Source organism: Pararge aegeria, chromosome 14, assembly GCF_905163445.1.
Source record: "Pararge aegeria chromosome 14, ilParAegt1.1, whole genome shotgun sequence".
In the NCBI taxonomy this organism is placed as follows: Eukaryota; Metazoa; Arthropoda; class Insecta; order Lepidoptera; family Nymphalidae; genus Pararge; species Pararge aegeria.
In genome coordinates, this window is record NC_053193.1 from 10,322,500 (window position 1) to 10,343,700 (window position 21,201).

The window sequence follows — 21,201 nt, forward strand, 5'->3', positions numbered from 1 at the left end:
TGTCTGAGAGATAATTTATCATGATTATGCCGCGATAATTTGTCATATATAGGTTCTCGTTTTATCATTTTTGTTATGCGTTGGGTATACGATATTAAATATTTTCAATTTATTTAATTTGCATGGAACAGGTCTTTTAATTAGGTTACTTTTAGTATGAGAAAATATTACAGTCCTCCGCGGCGGGAGAACATAATTTCTATATGCAAGAAGACGCAGGCAGAAACCAGTGTTTTATGAACAACAATGCATCGTGCATAATACGCGGCATGTGGTCTATACTGAGTGTAATTTCAATTAGAATATCAATGAACGTTAGTGAGGGTGTAGGAGGGTGCAATGTAGAAATGGGATGCATTGCGTCCCCGACGGGTGGTGCAGACTTTAAATTAGAGAAGTATTAGTATGGCTTACTAGACAGCTGTAACTAATATTAATTTACAATATAAATAGATACACATTATAGTTGAAGTCTATCAATAATATTAATATGCTTTTGGAACCAAAATAATATTTCTTTACATCATAGTTTACTAAAAGTGTCTAGCCAGCCAACAGAGTGACCGTTTGATAAATAGGAATATTCTGCTACTGGTATTCTGGTACTTGTATTCTGGAACTGGTATTGTGGTAATGGTATTCTGGTACTGGTATTCTGGTTCCGGTAAGCCTAGAGATAATGCTATACTTTCTTTGATAACGACCCAACTATTATTTATCTTCTGAAAAATAACGGTTTTGTTATAGTTTTGATAAATTAACATTTGAAATATTAAGATTCATTAAAAACTATTTCGAAAATCAATAAAATTCAAAATACCTCAGCGCTGTGGTATTTGGAGCTCCCTACCAAATACCTTTGTGCCGGAGTAGATGTCTATTGGTAGGCTAGATGATCATGTAGTTCACAGCCAAATAAAATAGACCTGATATTCCTGACTATGATATATACCTGACCTGAATTTAGTAAGTTTTACGTTTCCACAAAAAAGCTTAGAAAGCTACCTCTCGTAAGTTCTTAGTTATTTATCAAAATATTTACTTACATAAAACAGAAAACTTCATATATATTATGTAGACATTTCTAAATATTATAGTTGTTTAATTTTTTTTTATTTTTTAGTATTTTATACTATACTATACTATGTATTCCTAAGAGTAAGTAAAACCATTGAAAAATTTCATTGAATTTAATTTATACGGAATTACATCTAATGAAAACACAAAAAAAATTGCATATTGCAACGTCGCGTACCGATATTGATACCGATCATGTCACGATTCAAAGTGATACTTTTGATAAATAAACCATTACATTCGATGCATCGAAAATAACTTCGAACATCGAAATTAACAAGAAGTTTATTTTTACCAAAAATTCAAGTCACAACTTTATTCACACACCCCTCGCGTTTGAAAATAAATTCTGCACATTGCATTAAATATGAAACACATTGAATAGTAGAACTTGCATAAGTTAGAGTTTGGTCGCGTGGCAGCGGAGGCAGAAGGCGGTGGCGCAGAGGAAGCGGGGCGCGCGGGTGCAGGTGCACCTGGGCGGCGGCCGGGGCCCGGCGCCCGGCGGCCCACGTGCCCGCCCGGGCGGCAGGCGCTCAGGCTCAGTCGCTCGCGAGAAGCCGAACCGCCGCTGTCGGCCTCCCGCTGCCACGTCGCAACGAACGCGACAGGTGGCGACGCCCGTCGCCTGCGCGCTCAGCTCGCTCCGGCCCAGTCCAACTCATACACCCGACTATGAAACTTTAATGTTGCCTCTTGTTTGGAAATTATTGTGCAGTGTTCCATTTGTTTGTTCTATCAAGATCTTCAAATTAAGAGTTTAATGAGTGCTAAGCGGGTTTCTAAAAATGGTACCGTGCGTTTAGAGGATTTGAACACATAATTTCTATTACAATACCGTAAGTGATGTTATTTGTTATTATTGTTTATTAAGTACCACATAATCAGTCACAAAGAAGCAATTAAGAGCTTAGCTTAGCTCAGCTTAGTACCATCTCAAAATATGAAGCATGCGTTTATGGGATTAAAAGTATTTCCTGTTTTTCTTTAATAAATATTACATTTAATTAATGTTTTGATAATTATTTCAAGAATTCCTGAAAACCCTAGTTTATTTGATGAAATATTTACTGGAATGATTACTTAAGCCCACAATTACACATTAAGACAGCTTCGGGGTTGTATCGGAAGATTACAATTACTGAGCAAATAGAAATAAAGAGCCATAAATCTGCTAGGTCTATTTTAGGTAATATTACTAGTAGGAATTACTTCACAATTTCAAAACTGAATGCAATAGCAAATTTAAAATACTTTCCTAGCCAGTATAATCCTGACCTCCTTTGTGTTAAATTTGTAAACTTTTTTATTTAATTTTTTAGCAACAACTTTTGGTTAAAAGGAGATATTTTAACACTGAACGACAATGCCGTTAAAAAGGACACCACCAATTGGAGAGATAGATTATTATTAAGGACTGGTACAGGTCCAAAATATAGTTTAAATTGTTACCTAATGCCGTCGTAAATAATTGACTGTTATTGTAGATTATTTTATGGAAGTAAGTGCGAAAACGCGTAAAATAAGAAAGTAAAGTAAGGTCTCTTCAACTTTTAAGATGCTTTTCCGGGGTTAATCCCCTCTACACTACACGACTAAAGTGTTTACTCCGCTGAATTCCTGTTGAGATAAGCAGAATTCCTAAAGAGGTTATGTTCATATTTCATAAGATACCTACGCACGAGGTGATGAGTTTTTAATTTCCAGTGCTATTTATAACAATAATAAAAATATCTACGACTAATTTTGTATGATATTCATACAAAAAAAAGTATTACCATACGGACGGAGTAAAAAAATAGATTTTCGTATATATACGATGTGATGACTTACAGAACTAAACTGAAGAACTTAGATAGGTAGGTACGCCAAAAGTCAAAAACACCACTCAAAAGAACTATAGATTCAGTCTTTATTACAAGTCATTCTCAGTCTTCATTCTCTGTACCACATTCTTAAAAGATCCACTCATTCATATAAAGTATTTAATGAAAATAAATTCATAATTTTTCATAACACCAATGGTATCTAAAATAACCGGATTTCCATACTTTAATATTATACGAAATATACGTTCTCTTTCACATAGGTGTAAAGCGCTGCATATAATACTGTCTTTCCTAAATCCAAAAATGGTATGGTAAAGTAGATTTGCGGTTGGGTTGCGTTCCCATAACCCAACCACCAAGCGATAATTTGGTACAACGTAAGGTTTTAGGTGTTAGTTTTAGATGTCTGCCAGAAACTACCCGCATCCTCGTGGCTAGAGGTATCCATGAGGTTTCAACCATAGAAAAAAATTATATAGAATTAGTAATTTTAGTCGGTAGGCATAATTATATTTTGTAAATGTACACATCACCATGTACACATTTTCGTACCGAATGCACGAAGTAATAAATATTTGACTTTGACTTTGATGAAAAAGGATGTTGAAACTCTCATAAGACGTCGCCGGCATTAAAATAATGACGTAGCACAAAATATAGCTGAACAATGTTTCCATTTCATCTTATTCCCCGGCATCATTAGCCAGCGCGCCAAATGAATTAACGCTATTAATATTCCAGATGTAGACTCATTTATATAGGAATAAATATTCAAACAACTTCTCCCCCACATTTTTTCATTTTTCATCTATTAAATTGTGCGGCCTCGTTAAGTGACGCATCGTCATCTACGTTCCAGAAAAATGAGCGTTGTGCTCGTTTTCGCATATAATTTTGAATTTCGCCGCTTTTTACCATTTCAGTATTATTAAAATATGAAATAGCTTCAGGGAGGTGGTTGAGCCCATTTCGTAGTTTTGGCGAGAAGATGTTATTCAGGTTTAATGAATAAAACAATTTTCACTCGCGCCTGTTCAATAGGTATCTATACAAAGTTAAAAGTGTAGTTAAAAATTCTTTCCAACTTTGAGAAAACAATTGCTTAAAAGATTAAACAGTGCCCCTCAAAATCAGACCTCATGTTAAATGCTTGTTACTACCTAAAAATGTTAGATAGCTAAGCGAAACAACTTCTTTCCTTCTTACCTTATGCCCATCTGTACCATCTATCAGAGCCCTTTCTTTATTCGACTTCGCGGCAGACATTTATATCATCATCATCATCATCAGATCAACCCATTACCGTTTACAGGGCACTCGTCTCCTTCCACAATGAGATGGATTTAGGCCGTAGTCCACCACACTAGCCCAATGCGGATTTTTCGGTTTTCCTTTACTATTAAAGCAAGTGTTATATTAATTGCTTAAAACGAGAAATGTTAGAGTACCGTGCTGGGATTCGAACTCGGCCCCCCCGAAAGTGCAGCCGAAGTCCTAACCACTAGGCTATCACCGCATTTATATATATATGTTATTTGGAATTATTGTGTACCTACTGTGTGTGTGTGTGTGTGTGTGTGTGTGTGTGTGTGTGTGTGTGTGTGTGTGTGTATGTACTTGTGTGTATTTAGAAGGTAAAGAGTAGGATAGATGGGCGGGTAGATAGTAGAACCCGGACAAAGTGTTAAAAATGAAATGTGCTACATACACATTACATTGGATTACAAATAAGATTGTTATTGTCTTTAAAGGATTCAAAAGTGAGAAGAAAGATACATATGTGAGGTTATTTTGTCATGATCGCAGTTTGCACACAATACGATTTACCGTTTCGTTTTTATTTGTTACTCTCTCTCCCACGAGATATATTAATTACAGCGGTTTGATGTTAAAATAATACCTACTATCAATATTCAAGGCACGCGAATTAAACACAAATGTTACGGCATATTAAATATTCATGTTTAATTACAAACACTAAATTGATTTTATATACAAGCTGGTAAATATTGTTAAACTTCTCCGCCATTGCAGACGGCATGTTAAGCTCTGATTGACTAGAATAGAATATCTTGGTATAGCTGGCTATTTATACTTAACTATGCACGTATTACATACTGAACGGTTTACTTAAAATGTTCTTGTTTCTAATTTAGATAGTGAATTTTAAATAGTTTTGTGTTACATTACTGTGTGCTCATTATATGCTGACCACTGCTCAGTTCAATAGTTTCTGTGGATATCTAATATTCCATTGGAATAACTGTCCGACTCGTATATCCATTCTATTCTCAATACTTAACGATATTACCATTATAAAACAAACTCAGCAGTTCTGAGTTCGTTGTAATCATATAAAGCACAAAAACCACACATATGTATACAATTTAGACTCAATCGAAAACTTTGAAAGTATCAAACAATTGATAGCAATTTTTTTAACGGAGTGATGTCTCTTACTACTAAGAGCAGAACTACTTGCACATATAATTGTTATTTGATTTGTTTGTTTAAACGATAAATACTCCGTATTCAAAGCTGCGGCCTAAATCTAAGTGCTATAAAAACGATATCTGACCTAAATCGAAATTCCTAAAATATAAAAAAAAAACCGGAAATCAAACTCAATGCTGGAAGTTAAAATAAATTCATTATTGATATGAAACCCAGTCCAAGCACTTTAGATTCTCTTGAAATAAAATCCAATATTTCATATTCATACTATATTTCAATTTCGGATGTTCTCTATAACATAGTTTATCGGATAACGTAAACTAGTAATAGTGCAGTTTAACATATCTAAATCAGTGATTCAATGAAGGGACCTTTTTATCTAACTCTTTCTGGGAAAGCTGATAAACATAACAGAATAGAATATAATAAAATATACAGAATAGAAATAATAGAATTAAAGTACATGTTTTATATCAATGCAGTTCAGCTGTATATTATTAGCATCTCATTTATTCGACTATACTAAATCACTGCTATTTGATATGTGACAGTCTGTGTGTATGTATGTGTAAAATGTTACGCTATAGCGCAAAAAATAAAATAGACGAATGCCTTAATTTTTTTACTCGTAGTATAGTACGTTTTGTGTAATATATTTTTTAAACCAAAGGTTGTCTGGAGGAGATCGCTTCAAGCGATAAAGCCGCCTTTGTGCATATGTTTTGTATTATCGTTTATTTTGTTAACCTGGCTTTCTGTTTGTATGTTCCAAAAATACTTCTTCTCGTTCTTGTTCTACCTTCTTAACATTAAGTACTGAATTTGACTATTCTGAAAATTTTAAATTTTAACACTACGCAGCGGCGTAGAGTACTAAAATTATAAATTTTCATCGAAGAAACACAACCGTCCTTCTTTGGTGACGTTATTATAATAGCAGGAAGTTGGATTTTAGCTTTTGAACTCAATCTTAAAAGCTTTCTGAAGAGCCTTATGAAATAAATTGCTTCGGAATACAATATATTTGACTTAAAATAACATTTCTATCATTGGCTATCTGCCCATCGCTGCACCATACATGACCAAAACATTTGTGTCCGGAAAATTCCCATAACGATGTAAAACATCATGTAGCATTTGTTCGGATACAGTTTTGGCAAACGCGTCGAATAGAGCACTTTATCTGCGGAATAAATTTTAATCCGCTGTGTTTAATCCTCAACCTCTAATAAAGTTCAACAAAAGTATACGTTCAAATATTTCTAATTACAGAATAGGCTTCAAATTATGAGGGAAAATTAAAATCAATATGGATTTTAATAGAAAAAAGGAGGGGCTTCTAGATTCCCTCTTAAAATTACACATTGTGACTTTTCTTGATATAATCGTAATGAGAGCTTAAAAGACGCAGTTATTTCGAAATAACAAACAAACATTATTAATTGAATTACGTACAATGAAGAAGATGAGTTATAAAGTTAATTAAAAATAGCACCACAGAACCATGTCGTAAAAACTATACTCCATAAAATTACATATTTGGTGTAGCTTACAAAAGCGCCGGCTCAATTTTGTATGAAGCCTGGTATAGATAAATGGGAAAGCGTCCTTTTTAAATTTTATGCAATTTTGTGTCAGCAGTCAATAACCATAAATCTATAAAACAAACAATAAAAAATATTGAGATATACGCTGTCATAGTTAAAAGTTGCAACATGTTTATTAAGTTTCCAAGGCAGTTTAGGATATTGCATCTTATTTATTATGATATCTACTTATCTATCAATTCAAAAGATTTATTGATATTTTTGAGGATTGAATTGTAGTTTAAAAATAAGCTTAATTTTTTATCATGCGCGACAACCGAACCGAATTACTTTTGTTATTTTTTCTGTATTTATACAAAATATGATTTATGATTGATTCTTTTTTGATTAAACAATAAATACTATACGATACCACCAATCCTCACTTGTCCAGTGCGGTGGACTACAGACAAACACTTTTCATGTGTGGTAAACCGTGCATGATTACGCCCGCTTTTATCCAATGTTGAAAAATAACTTTCAATACTCTCCATATTTTTGAATTCAAATTAAAGCTTGCTGAACCGAAAGGATTACAAACAGCACCACGGCTATTGCGGCCAGTGTGCGAAATATGTGAAGTTGTAATTGTCTTATTTGACTAAATCGTGCTTTGAGTTGAATGAAATTTAGATTTTTATGGTTCGCTGTGAAATTAAAAGCTGCTGCTTTATCAACGATGAATAAAATATTTTGGGATAAGGTAGATAACTTGCTTTGCTGTGTTTTACGCCATTGTTTGCCTGAAAGAGTAGCGATAAGGCCGCCAAATTGTATACTTTCGTTAAATTTTACATATTTAGAAATTACAATTACAAAAACAATTTTACATATATATATAAATTACAATATAATATTTTTTTTTTATGTTTATGTGGTGTATAATAAAAGTGTATTCATCATTCATACATTCATTCATAACTTATACGTACATATGCTAATATGAAATATCGACGATAGTGATCATCATTGGTGGTTACTACGCATGCTGTATATCGACCGGCTAATTTAACTAGTCGTTTGCTCGCCTATGGAAAGTCCCCGCATGTTGCGTATCAAATGAGGTATCAACCAACCAAAATGTGCCCTAATGGTGTCAATACATTCAGCGGAAGGACCGTTGGGTATGGCCACTCGACTTCAAACTTTACATCAGATGTAATACAGAGTCGGACTATCGATGTTTACACATTTTGAGTCTCAAAGTCTGGCTGTGAATGTACCGCTGGACATGGTGACTGTATGATGAAAATATTAGTCACAATTATTTTTACAAATTAATAAATATACTACGACACATCGCCATCTAGCCACAAATTAAGCGTAGCTTGTGTGGGTGCTAAGATGACAGTTTAATATATTTATGAATAATATACATAAATACTTATAATATACCTACTGATAAATACCCAGACACTGAAAAACATTGATGTTCATCATACAAACATTTTCCAGTTGTGAGAATCGAACCCACGGGCTTGGACTCAGAAAGCAGGGTCGCTGCCCACTGGTCCAGACGGCCGTCAATTATTTTGCAACACCATACGAAAAAGTATTTTTTCCAAAGAGACTAGAATCTACTATTAAATACTTTGGTATTTACGTTAAGACTTTCATCAGGGATGACTATAATAAATGTTCCTAATCAATTCACTGGTAGAGATCTCTTATAGAGATAAGTGTTTTCTTCAACTTTTGGTGCTAAATAAATAACACTTAATTATCTAACTCCGGGCTGGCACTGGGTTTTTTTTCAGGAAAATACCGATGCATACACATTTTTGATGAATATGGTAACCACAAGACCAACGAAAACTTCAGAGTTGGGAGTATCGGCGCAAGGTTGCCTGCCTTTCGTTATTCTATAAGATATATTTCGGAGAGTGTGCTCAAGAACTATTTGATTTAGTTCCCCCCTCACCTTTTTACCATCGAACCGCGAGGCACCTGTAAAGGTCTGCATTCGTGGTTGATATACCGCGACCGCGTACGAAGCGTTATTATACATCTTCGTTTCTTATTCGCACCACGAGGATCTTTAATGCCTTTCCAGCTTCCATTTTCTTTAGTACCTGCAATATGAGTACCTTTAAATCGAGTGAATAGGAAACTTATATGTTATATTGTAGCTTGCTAGGCAAGCGCGCTCCAACTAAGCCTCCATCATCACATACCATCAGGTGTGATTGTAGTCAAGCGCTCGTCTATAAAAATAAAGAAACGAGGTCCGTAACGCTTAACTTAGCATAAAAACAATTAACGTTCTTAACAGTCACACTCTCTTATGAAGATTCTGAAGAAGACTTATGAAGACTTAGATTTCCAGCGAGTCCATAAAAAATAATCGGTGTCAGTTCTGCGTTGCGCTGTCGCAAATTGACCTACAATTTATTTCATAGACAGTGCTGGTGCAACGGCAATGCTTTTGCTAGTCACAGTCTGAATGTCTGACAGGCATTGATGAATCTGCCATACCTACTGTATATTAGTAGTGTATTTGTAGGTAAAATTGGAATGATTTATTTATATCGATAATTACAACAGCTGTTTGACTGATTTAATTACTTAAGCAGGGTTTACGTCGTGACATTCTTTTAGTGCGATGTCACTCGCGTACAATTAAAAAAAACTAAATTATAAACTTTCCTCGAAAAGCTGACTTTCAAACGCCAAATTTTTTTTTTTAATTCGGCTCGACTTAAATCTGACAATCACAGAAACTCAAAATACATTGAAATTAAAAACGCTGGCTACTTCAATATATTGTACTGTCTCGTAGGAAATCGCGGTCTGAGTGCGAAATGCCTGCAGTCGTAAAAGTCTTATATGACTACTTATGTAGGTACTTTAGTATAAATCAAGTTTACGTACTATACTAGTTTATATTCCGTTCGCTTTACACACTTACTTAATTCCTAAAGAAATAAAGCTATGCTTATTAAAAAAAAAATGTAACTTACCTCAATCATCTATATTTGAATTCATTCGAAATAATCCTCGGCCGAACATAAAAAATAAATACATTCAACACTAGAATCTTATTTTTCTTAATCCAATTCAAAATATACGCATTGATAGTTTAAATCATCTTTTTTTCAACCTTTTATTTCTTATTACATCAGTGCCTTTTATATACTGTTAAAAATATTTTCGTAACATTTTAGTATACAATGTAAAAAAAAAATAAAAATACATTAAAGATTTTAAACTAAGATTTTCGTGGTTAATCAACATTTCTTAAATATAGTTCAACGTACATACCATGATAATATTTTGGATTTGTCGGTATTTCGACCCAGTTGCTTGGATCGTGGTCACAACGGGACTGCGTAGGTACGAGATGTCCTAAAAATAAAAATATGTACATACATTTATCTATATCAAGAAAATCTTTTTTTATTTTTGTATACATTTTAACACATTTTTTTTTAATATTTTTAAAAACTTAGTTTTTACTAAACAGAGTAATAAGAAGAATGTTTACATTATAAGACAGGTTAGAAACAAATGACGCAGTTACTTAAATAAGGGTCACAACTCTCAGCGATTTGCACTCAGTTTGCCTTTGCCAGCAGGTAAGGTAAACCTTGGAGGTCCTTGTTTAAATATATAAATTAATTGTTAAATAATACTACTTAATTACTAATGATTTAAAATGTTTAGAAAGTAATGAAAATTTAAATTAGTTACAGAGATTAGATTACACCGATTAAGATTTTTTATTGAAGTCTCCACAAACCGATGAAGTACCAACCGAGAAGTAGTCAAAATCAAATGACTTATAGAGAAAAACGGAATAAGCTGACGTGTAAACGGAGTGTGTAAACTCTTAAAACAGTACAGTTTGCAACGGAAAAAATACGTGATCTAAATTAAATAAGACTCACAAATAAATATAGAACTTAAAAATATTTAACATAGGCTAGCCACGGCCCCCTAGTTAGTTAAAATAACACTGTATTCTGAGTTCGTTTTGTTTCGACAGCCAAATTTGTTAAAGCCCTTCTGAAACCTTTGAACGCGGTATAACGTATTTCCACTATGGCACGGACGTAGGCGCTGACTATAAATATATTATTTGAAATTCATCTATTCAAAGGTGAACCGGTGGAAATCTGAATAGGAAATAAATATTTGACGAACGTGTTTACTTGAAATTGCTGTCATGAATACTCAATCAAACAAATAAATCAGTAAAATATATTTTTAGCTGTGCCTACAGCTAAAAATATATTTTTTAATATACTAACGAGTAGTAGTAATCTATACTACGGGTACCTAATGTTATTTAGAGGTTTGTTTGTACCCAATGGCAATGGGCTGTGAAAGTTCTGGACCCATTTTAACCATTTCTTCGCCTAAGGAAAGCTAAACAGTCACGTAGTAACAGGCTATAATTTATTTAAACAACAATTGAAGATCCTTAAGAAATTTGCAAGAATGTAACTGAAAGTAGCAGCAATTTTTTCTATGAAATTTATTATTTGGCGTGGGCTGACAAAACTATTAATGATAAATAGTGTGTACTACATAATAAAAGCAGGTACTTGTTATTATTACCTATAAACAAGCCGGGTGAGAATATATCTAACTATCATAGTTATCTATCTATCTTGATGATCTTCGGCGGATGCAATTCGACGCTTCAGGATCTTTTGTACCTGAAATCGCAATAGCAGCTTTTATGTTTTAAATTTTATGATATCGCCGGTAGAATTAAAAGTGTGTTACATTAGTATCGCAGTATTAATTTCTATTCGTATTTAAGTCATCTAGGGTCTTTACATAGCAGTAAAATACTTTTTAATTTATTCAAACCGGACATTTAATGTAAGAGCTTTATAAAATTTAAGTACCTAAACAAAACTTAATTAAAGAAGTTCGTTTTTAAAAACTACACATTTTAAAAATATGCTTTATAAACAAAAACAAATGCGGACTAAGTTGCGGGCAACAGCTTGTATATTACATATAGCATTCCACATACCACATACCACATGGCATCACATTATATTTTGGTTACACACAGATAATATAGCGCAGGCACTGCCACGTAGAAAATCGATTAAGAATGTGTGCTCGCGTCACGTCTTGGTCACCTACCACCTCGATATCTTGGTCACTTACCATATCAAAAATATCTGATAGATAAAATGTTGATATTGAATCCGTAAGTTATATACCTTAACCGGATTCAATATCAACATTTTATCTATCAGATATTTTTTTTAATACTACCTGTATTATACTATATTACTTTTCCTTAGGGCAAAGCACAGTACAGGCAAGCACAAAGCGTTTAAATTTAATTTTATCTATTTATATGTGTTGAATAATATAATCCTATATGCCTATATATGCTAATTGTATAAAGAGGATATATTTGTTTGATTGTTGGTTATTTGATTTCTACTCGATAAATTTAACAAATACTAAACTGATTTATTAATTCGTTCACCAATACAAATCTGTGTTATCTAGTAGTAACATAAAATATATTTCATTTTAATAATAATATGATTTTAGCCTGAAATTACGGTATTTGTTAATACAGCCAGAAGAAAATGCGTTCACGATCTGTTTTATCCATGTACGCTGTCTAAATGGTCGGTGATACAGAAATGCTATGTTCTACATAAATCGTGTTTAGTAGTAGATTTAAAAAGAAAACCGCTAAACCATTTATCTATCTCTTCTAAAAGTAGACATACAAAAGTAAACTAAACCACAATAACGCATTTTACAATTAAATAATAGTACTTACCTATAGAAAGTATTACACCCTGATTAAATAACAAATAAATAATATTTAATGACGGTCTGTCGGTCGATTGGCGCAGTGGGCAGCGATCCTGCTTTCTGAGTCCAAGGCGGTGGGTATGATTCCCGCAACTGGAAAATGATAGTGTGATGAACATGAATGTTTATCAGTGTCTGGGTGTTTATATGTATATTATAATTATTTATATAATATTTATAAGTCATCTTAGTACCCATAACACAAGCTACGCTTACTTTGGGGCTAGATGACGATGTGTGTATAGTCGTAATATATTTATTTATTTTATTTATTTATTTATAATGAAAATAAGATCGGTCAATAAAAGCACCCATAATCCTGTGCTCTCACTTATAGGGCTATCGAGGGACACACAGAGTTTTTAGTGGGTGCAAGTCCCACATAACTACTCCGTTTCCCCAACGGAGTGGTATGCGTCAGGCATTTTCTCTGTATAAAAAAAAAAAAAAAAAAAGGCACTCAATAAAAAACTCTTTTAAAAGTAAGTATAATATAATCATACATCTAGGCATGGTCTTCCTATTCCATGGGCTTAGACAACAGTACAAAAACATAACTAAGAACGTTAATAGTGCCGATACTGTTGGCAACTAAACTAAACTAAAATGACAAGTCTACAAATAGTGTTATACTTTTCTAATGAAGCATTATGAAAGAAATAGCATACTTTTCAGACAAGCTATATATGAGAGAGTTACCAGAGAGTTTAGTACCAATAACAATTTAGTTTACAATCATGAAATAATTTAAATACGGTTTAAGAATTGATGTGTTTTAATAACTTTCATTTTGCAGCATTTTCATAAACTACTACTAAGTATAAAGTACCTACAGTAAATCATAAATTACGTAGATAGCGCTGAAGCTCCAGGCAGTGCGTCCATGTTTCCACAATGATGTTATGATAATTACCTTTTTCCTTTTTGTATAAATTTAAATGCGTTAAATTAAATCGTAATTTATTTTCGTATGATAATTTCGACCGCGGCTTGTTACCACCCCTTCAGGGCACATGGTATAAGATTTTGAAGAGCAGTGAAACACGCAAAATAATATACTACTAGCTGACCCGTGCAACTTCGTTGCACCAATAACCGATTACCGGAAAACACAAATAAAATGACATTTTCTAAAGATGAATCCTAGCTAGATCGATTTATCGCCCCCGAAAACCCCCATAAGTGTATACTAAATTTCATGAAAATCGTTGGAGCCGATTCCGAGATTCCATTTATATATATATATATATACTAGCTGTTGCCCGCGACTTCGTCTGCGTTTGATATTGTTTTTAAAGTATTCAGTATCGCTAAGCCTCAAATGAGTATAGTAGCATATATATAACATGTGACTGTCAATTAATTATAGACAAATAATTTGCAATAAAATAAAATTGCGACTATAATTAAAGATCTAAGCTATCCTATCTCTTAAGTTGGACCAGACTGCTCACGGTGTGTCAATTTAATTTTAAATCGGTTAAGTTGTTTAGGAGTCCATCGCGGACAAACATCGTGACAGGAGATTTATATATATTTAGATTGCTCGTTTAAAGATATAAGATAAGATATGAAAGGCGAATGACGTAGTAGTAGTAGTAGAGCATTTGGTGACAAAGCTCGTCCGGGGAAGAACCTACTACCGCCATGCATATTTCTGCCCCAAAGCAGTACAGCTGTCGCCAACCAGCATCTCTGTGTTCCAGTATTTGTGCGTGGTTGCCGATGTAATTAAAGGGACAAGAGGCTTAGCGACCTGCGAAGTTTTAATCAGTTTAATACTGCTTTCCATCCCAACGGATGTCCACTTACCATCAGTACGTCAATAACAAAAAAAAATATGTGTACGTATCGATTAGTATAAGTATTATTTTCCTTACCAACCGTTATAAGTAAGCATGCTTTTTTTTAATTGCATGAATAGTTACAATGATGTGTGATCGCTTTCTCATCATCTCTCACAAGGGCCCAACTTTACAAAAGAGAAAACATATATTTTTTTATTTGGCCTGAAGTTGTCTTATGTAGCTTAAATAATTCAAGAACATACATTTTTGTAGTAGTCAGATTAGTTATTAGTTAATTTTTTAAGGGGAGATAAACTTGGAACAAATGATGGAAAAGCCAACATAGAAACAAGAAAATCCAGACATACGCACAAACACACAAACATATACTGATAGATACATATCTAAGTGTTATAAGTACATACACATGCAGATTAACCACAAATTGCCATTTCCAGAACTCGTGTCATTCAATTTAGGAGAGAATATATTGCCACTAAAACCTGAATAATTAGTAACTTTTGTCGTGGAAAATTAATATAAACGAGTCCTCACTACTGGACCTGGAGAAGTTATACAGGGGAACGACCGTTATAGTTGCGTTATAATTACCGAACGCGGAATTACTTGTAACTATAGGTAAGCGGTAAAAAGCATTGATAGCCTTGTAAAAGTGGGACTTCGGCTTCTGTTTCGGGGGGCTGAGTTCGAATCCCAACATGCACCTCTTTCTAAGTTATGTGCGTATCAAGCAATTGAAAATATCACTAGCTTTAACGGTGAAGGAAAACATCTTTAAGAAACCTGCATGCCTGGGAGTTCTCCATAATGTTCTCGAAGGCGTGTGGGGACCACCGAGTCGCATTAGGCCAGCGTGGTGGACTCCGGCCTAAACCTTGTATCATTGTGGGAGTAGACCCGTGCCATGTTGTGGCCCGGTATGAATTGATATGATGATGATTATGAGTATGTAAGTCGTTGCACTTATGATTTTTGTTTTTCATTAAAATTTCAAGTAGGCATAATACCTTACAAGTAGGCAAAATATAAGCACGACAAGTCATATGTTTGTCTACCGAGAAGAAGTCTGCAAGAAATCAGCGTTTTCTATTTTCCAATATCGATATTTTACAATTCTATCTTTTAAAAGATAAAAGTGGAGCGGCTTTTTTCCAAGCTACCTTGTCTTAATGAAAAAGTGCATCCATTATAAGCAACAATTGTAAATTGCGTTTTAAAATATTGTTTAAACTTAAGCACTAGTTGGTCCAAATTACCTTAGGAACTCCCATTGTATGTAAACCAAGGACGCAAGACGTTGTGGTTTTTCCATAAATCACGCGGTTTTTGTATAAATCTTAAGCTGAGCAGAATGTGTTCACTTGTGGCTTTCAGCCGTAGGATGGGCTCCATTATCTGTAAACAAAACCAGCAGAAAATAAAAGCTAATAAAGGCCTTATTGACGTAGAATGTCAAAGCTACTAAATTGTGGAATGCACTCCCATTGAACATAAGACAGTCGAAGTCACTGGGCATATTTAAAAATGCTGGCTCATTATCTTGCTCAATATAGACGACTATTTTTCTATTATTATTTATTTACTCTAACTCATATTTAAGTAATGGTGGGGTTGGTTTGTTAATGTATATATTAGTATATTTATATTTATCAATAGTATTGTTGTATTTGTATAGTCTGGTTTATGTTTTAGTATGTAGTTATTCGTATGTTTGTTTTAAACAGTGTACCCACCTTTTTGTTTTTCTTTTTAGTTTTCCTAAGGAAAGGTTGCCTGGCAGAGATCGCTACTTAGCGAAAAGGCCCCCTTTTGTATCCTGCTACATTCTTGAAGAGTTTGTTCTTTTCTTTATGTTGTGTCAATAAGGAATATAAATAGAAATTAATCAAATCTATAGAAATAAAATGTCTATACATTAGGGAAAAGCCTCTTAAACACCTGTTGAGATATAAAAACTTTGTAAACCAGTAACTGTTGTTAATGAAGCTAAAAAAAGCAGTACCTTATGGTTTAATAAAACATGATTTTTGCCGAAGGCTCCTACAGAGTTGGTTTACACATTTTTCTGTAGGGTTAGAAAGAATCTACCGAATTTAAGCATGATGTTAGATTAGGAAACTACTTATTGCCAAAGCAACAAGTTAAGGCTTATCAGCATAGCTCTATAATTCAGTATACTCTCCGTCACTTGAATGGTTCGAGTAGATCGTTTTTATTACTTCTTATCATTAATTTAGGCGATTATAAAATACAAAATCGTTAGTTCCTTCGTGTGTGTTGCCTGGTAAAGTCTATGTGTACAACTTGGAAGGGCAGAGTGAAAAAATAAGCAAGTCCAAAGAAAGAATATATGAGCAATCTCAAAGCTTTACATACTACTACTCTTAAGACAAGTGCACTCGAAGGATCGTTTTTGTTTGCCTTGTCACGTTATTCGTGGTGAGTGGTAGTACACGTTAAAAGTTATTGGACCGTTAGGAACATGGCTGATTTTAGCACTGTTTCACACAGTTTCATACGCACTGCGATAGTCTTGAAAAGACATATATTTAATCAAATAGCGCAAGAGCAGTATTTTGGAGGTTGAGGTGTTGTGTTTACAAAGAAACATGCCAAACCATGCGGTTTATATCGAAGTTAAACCTAGTTTCTAATGTAGGTGATCAAAATAATATAAAGAAAAAAAAATAATAAGAGAATAAAAATTATGTGCAAGGTAGCAGGATAACAACCTGCTCAAAGCGGCGATCCCACTGGTATTGTAACTTTCTACTACCTTCCAATCTAATTTAATTGAAAAGTGGATACTTTCGCTATTATTTCACTTTTGAGAGAAAAACTTATATTCATAGATTTTATTTTTATTATATAATATTTTCTGGTAATAATGAGAAAATCCGTAAAAGAACTAGAGTTACCGATATATGGGGTCGCTATGTGCGGGCTCGCAGCTCAGAGAACCGATGGACGTTATGTTAATAAGTTGCTCGAATGGCGGACCAGCACCCAGTAACCACAGTATTGGTTGACCCCCAAAAGGGTGGGCAGACGACATTAAGCAAGTCACTGGGAGCCGCTGGAAACAAGCAGCCCAAATCCATGGATTTTGGAACTCTCTATGAAAGACCTTTGTCCAGCAAGCACGTCAATCGTTTAAAGAGCTGATGATAATGATATTTTCCGGTCCTTTATACTTAAATAACTATAACAAAACTCTAATAAACTATACCAAAATACACCTTCATGCCAGCACTTATGAGTTTAGGTCATACGATAGTTACATATGCGCATAAGCGTTAATTTAAGTCGCACATAAAACGAAATATACCAAAGACAAAAAATACAAACGCGTGGGAAAACGCAGCTGCAACTTTGTTACCCAACGAAGTTTACTTTTAAAAAATACCCTATACGTATCACCATAATATGTTTTAAATAAAGCATTATTACTTAAATTACTGCTAAGTAGCGTATTTATTCCTGCTCCGTTTAATAAATGCAAACTTTATGCTCACTGCATTACTGTATCACTGAGCTCATTTAAATGGGCCTGAATAGCAAAAAAGGTAAAATTAAATAGTAAAATGTTGTGTAAAGTTGCATTTGTTTTGTCGATTGTGTTGCAAGAAGGCGTATTGTTGACAAAAAGTACCAGACAATGGGTCACGAGTCCCGACATAATAATAAGCCCAGGCTGGAGCGGACCGGCTTAAGTAGTTCCACGGTTTTATTCATCATGTACGTACATTGAGTTCACTAGTATGCTCGAGAGACTTTGCAAACTCCTACATCTGTATGCTACGCAAGTATTTCTCAAAAGTCCTCGTGAAACATTTTCTCTTTATTTATTACTCGCAGTAACATCTCACTGCTCGCAGATGCCAACGTATGAGCACCTATGTAGACAGAAAATTAAAAATATTTCTCGCATATACTTTTAACTTTAAATGGCAATTTACTTGATATAATATCAATTTGCCTGCCGAACCGATGGTAGAGTCACAGACAGACTTTTAATTTTAAAGGTGCTTATAGATAAATGAATTTAGATTTTTTTTTTAATTTGAGAGATAAACTCCTGGTTCAAAAAAGTAAAAAGTACTAATTATTTATTAATATAATAAATAATTTGTGGCGTTACCCTTAGGTACATGAAAATATCAATACAGTTTTAAAACAAGCAACCATGTCAAGCAAGCATATCATATACCTAAAGTACGTACAATAAACTGAGTCCCAAGTGGCAGCGAGCAAATTGTTCTTGTGAAATCCTAATGAAAGGAAATTGAGAGAAGTACAATTATTGTGGCAGGAAAGCGTACAATATTCAGTCCACAATAAATATAAAATTTTATCTTTCTTCACTTGACCAAATAAACAACTTTTTTATATTATCGACACTTATGAAGTTTTTAGTCAAAATTGTTGAGAAATAAACTTAAAATAATTTTATTATCACATATTTTCGGCGTTCCAAGTAAGAAGTTTATTTTCTTCTTTTAAGTTTATGGATATGACATATTAACAAACAAGAACAACTTAGGTGCTGGGAAAATATTTCATAAATATGTATATATGTTCACATAAGATCAATACCGAGAGATATTTTTTTTCAGTTACTTTTTTGTATAACCGTATTCATATTTACATATTTCATCACACTTGCTCGTAACGTGGACCTTATACCATCGATATAAGGCTCATAATCCAAGATATTAGACACGCGTGCTTAGTTTGTACCTCATTAAAAATATTTTAGTAATTGAAAATGTATTAGTATTTGAAAATGATTTAGTAATTCAATTCCTTTGATTAGTGGAAAATTAGGTATTTACCACGCTTAGACGTCATCGCGACAGTACATTGAAGCTATGTGTTAACCATTGGCTTTTAGGGTTTAGAAAAAAAATATACATATAAAAAATTCAAAGTCTGACTGATAGATACATCAACGCATAGCCAAAGTTTCTGGAGTTAGATTTTTACAGTAGGTTCCCTTTTAAAATTTCCACAGCCTGCACCGAGAAAGTAATAATTCTAAGTAAATTTTGACGATCTCCTTGGCGCAACGGTGAGCACTGTGAATTTAAGTAGGAGGTCCCGAGTTTGATTCCCGGCAGGGGATATTTGGGAATTTATTATTTCAGAATTTTCTCTGGTCTGGTCTGGTGGGAGGCTTTGGAAGTGGCTAGTTACCACCCTACCGACAAAGACGTGCCGCTAAGCGATTTAGTGTTCCGGTGCAATGTCGCGGAGAAACCGATTAGGGGTATGACTACCATACTCCCTAACAGGCCCGCTACCATCTTAGACTGCATCATCATTTACCACCAGGTGAGATTGCAGTCAAGGGCTAACTTTACGTAGAGGAATAAAAACAAATTCCACCCTGAAGTTTTAATAAAAAAAGTCTGCCATAGATACTTTAGCTTAAAGTTAAAAAAATTCAAGGTATACAGATGAAAATTAGTATTTAGCTTGACAATAAAATGACAAAGGTTTAAGGATCTATAAAAATTCGCCGACAAAATAAGTACCTTTAAAGTACTTGCATTTAAAAAAAAGTGATCTGTTCCTTCCTGATCTACCCTATACCAATTCAGCATATCACTTATAAACTTTTTGAGAATGTTATGAAGTAATGTCATAAACTGTAGAGTGCACAACTGTCTAATAAAATAAATACTTTTGAAAGAATTATTACCATAGTACTCTTGAGTATGAAACTATACCCACGCTAAGTATAGTTTACTTAGCCCCCGGGAGTGAGAAAATGTCGCCTATAAAATAGAAGTCAATGGTTATGAGGTAGCGAACGCGTGACGTCTATTGTTGTACACCCACCCTCGCCCATTCGTCATAATGTCGTAGTTTTTTTTGCATCTGCTTACATTTTACATCCTTTTCTAGCAAAGCAATGCTGACTTAAGCCTAATATTCATTCTCATTTGACGGCCGATTGGCGAAGTGGACAGCGACCCTGCTTTCTGAGTCCAAGATCGTGGGTTCGATTCTCACTACTGGAAAATGTTTCTGTGATGAATATGAATGTTTTTCAGTGTCTGGATGTTTATCTGTATTTTATAAGTATTTATGTTTATTATTCTTAAAATTATTCATCAATAAGCTAAGTACCCATAACACAAGCTACGCTTACTTTGGGGTTATATGACGATGTGTGTATTGTCGTAGTATATTTATTTATTTATTTAAAAATATTCTCTACCGCAGACGAAGCGTTGTCTTACCAAAAAACACAACCAAAACCACAGGTTGGGTTGGTGGTAATATGTTTCTGGCCACACCAAATACAAAATATTAATGTGGCTTCCGGTGTAAAACGTCGCTCTCGCCAACCAGAGATCTATCAAATAATCCGAAAATTAATCTTAGATATATTATAAAGAGTAGTGGGGTGGTTTTGTTACCGTTTTAACTCCCATCCTCATACCATTTACTCTTAACAAGTCCAATTTACATGAATATTACAACGTGTAACGGAATTATGAAATAGTGTTGAAAGGTGCATATTTCATATTTATTTTTTCATGCCAACTTGGTTTCCGGTTTCTGATGGTTGACGAACAAGCTGGAAAATACATTGCTGCATAATTTATAAAACAAAATATTTTCGTTCTCAGTCTAGTT

At 34.0% G+C, this 21,201-nt stretch overlaps 1 protein-coding gene across 1 annotated transcript in view; it reads left to right on the forward strand.

Moving 5' to 3' along the window:
• The first annotated feature begins 1,650 nt into the window (after positions 1-1,650).
• The window catches only part of LOC120629605, a 58,923-nt gene continuing 39,372 nt past the window's right edge, over positions 1,651-21,201 (forward strand). Inside the window, exon 1 of the mRNA XM_039898582.1 lies at positions 1,651-1,916. The gene's annotated coding sequence lies outside the window, so the exon portion shown is untranslated. The remainder of the gene's footprint in view (positions 1,917-21,201) is intronic.